The sequence below is a fragment of the Schistocerca americana genome, chromosome 5 (genome assembly GCF_021461395.2).
Source record: "Schistocerca americana isolate TAMUIC-IGC-003095 chromosome 5, iqSchAmer2.1, whole genome shotgun sequence".
NCBI classification, from domain to species: domain Eukaryota; kingdom Metazoa; phylum Arthropoda; class Insecta; order Orthoptera; family Acrididae; genus Schistocerca; species Schistocerca americana.
The window spans coordinates 424,415,140-424,417,268 of NC_060123.1; the positions used below are offsets into that span (position 1 = coordinate 424,415,140).

Sequence of the window (2,129 nt, forward strand, 5' to 3'; positions counted from 1 at the left end):
ACTTATTCCCAACGTACGCTGAGAATAACTCTTGGGGTCGAGCCGTTGTATCACATTTTGTTTACATTTATGTTTACGAACAACTGTCAATTGAAGCACAGATTCAATAAAAATAAACTTGCCATGAATGCTTACATAAGTTTATATGCGTTGCATATTCTTTTGTGAAATATCTCATTAACACTCACTTATACAAGAAACGTCTTAGCACTCTATCTGCAAATCGGATATGTCCGAATAATGTAAATGAGACCCTACTTGTCTAGAAGAATTTGAGAAAGCGATTGTAAACGAAACCAGGAATCAGACCTACGGACCTCAGTTTTGTAAATTATAGGTAGAAGATAAAGGTGAACCGCTAATCTGGCTTTACTGTACTTTCTACACCAGGGACATTAAATTTAGAGCTCAACCTGTTTTGAAAGTAAAGTACGCCGTGGATGTAATGAAACGCTTGCTTCCTCAACTTGATCAGTGATTGCATCAGACCAGAAGGATTGAAGTGTCGTACTGATAAATGGGCTCATACTGCTTCATTTACATCTACAATTATACTCCGCAAGCCACCCAACGGTGTGTGGCGGAGGGCACTTTGCGTGCCACTGTCATTACCTCCCTTTCCTGTTCTAGTCACGTATGGTTCGCGGGAAGAACGACTGTCTGAAAGCCTCCGTGCGCGCTCTAATCTCTGTAATTTTACATTCGTGATCTCCTCGGGAGGTATAAGTAGGGGGAAGCAATATATTCGACACCTCATCCAGAAACGCAACCTCTCGAAACCTGGCGAGCAAGCTACACCGCGATGCAGAGCGCCTCTCTTGCAGAGTCTGCCACTTGAGTTTATTAAACATCTCCGTAACGCTATCACGGTTACCAAATAACCCTGTGACGAAACGCGCCGCTCTTCTTTGGATCTTCTCTATCTCCTCCGTCAAACCGATCTGGTACGGATCCCACACTGATGAGCAATACTCAAGTATAGGTCGAACGAGTGTAGAGCACTTGCCCGCGAAAGGCAAAGGTCCCGAGTTCGAGTCTCGGTCGGGCACACAGTTTTAATCTGCCAGGAAGTTTCATATCAGCGCACACTCCGCTGCAGAGTGAAAATCTCATTCTGGAAACATCCCCCAGGCTGTGGCTAAGCCATGTCTCCGCAATATCCTTTCTTTCAGGAGTGCTAGTTCTGCAAGGTTCGCAGGAGAGCTTCTGTAATGTTTGGAAGGTAGGAGACGAGGTACTGGCAGAAGTAAAGCTGTGAGTACCGGGCGTGAGTCGTGCTTCGGTAGCTCAGTTGGTAGAGCACTTGCCCGTGAAAGGCAAAGGTTCCGAGTTCGAGTCTCGGCCGGGCACACAGTTTTAATCTGCCAGGAAGTTTCATATCAGCGCACACTCCGCTGCAGAGTGAAAATATCATTCTGGACACATCCTTTGTTGATGGACTACATTTTCTAAGCACTCGCCCAATGAATCTCAACCTGGTACCCGCCTTACCAAGATTTAATTTTATTTGATCATTCCACTACAAATCGTTCCGCACGCATACTCCCAGATATTTTACAGAAGTAACTGCTACCAGTGTTTGTTCCGCTATCATATAATCATACAATAAAGGACCCTTCTTTCTATGTATTCGCAATACATTACATTTGTCTATGTTAAGGGACAGTTGCCACTCCATGCACCAAGTGCCTATCCGCTGCAGATCTTCCTGCATTTCGTTACAATTTTCTAATGCTGCAACTTCTCTGTATACTACAGCATCATCCGCGAAAAGCCGCATGGAACTTCCGACACTATCTACTAGGTCATTTATATATATTGTGAAAAGCAATGGTCCCATAACACTCCCCTGTGGCACGCCTGATGTTACTTTAACGTCTGTAGACGTCTCTCCATTGATAACAACATGCTGTGTTCTGTTTGCTAAAAACTCTTCAATCCAGCCACACAGCTGGTCTGATATTCCGTAGGCTCTTACTTTGTTTATCAGGCGACAGTGCGGAACTGTATCGAACGCCTTCCGGAAGTCAAGAAAAATAGCATCTACCTGGGAGCCTGTATCTAATATTTTCTGGGTCTGATGAACAAATAAAGCGAGTTGGGTATCACAGGATCGCTGTATCTGGAAT

At 44.5% G+C, this 2,129-nt stretch overlaps 1 non-coding gene across 1 annotated transcript; it reads left to right on the forward strand.

Annotated features, from left to right (window-relative positions):
- The first annotated feature begins 1,275 nt into the window (after nt 1–1,275).
- Nucleotides 1,276–1,350, forward strand: Trnas-uga. The gene has a single exon. It is a non-coding gene; the product is annotated as a tRNA-Ser (tRNA).
- Nucleotides 1,351–2,129: the final 779 nt, after the last annotated feature.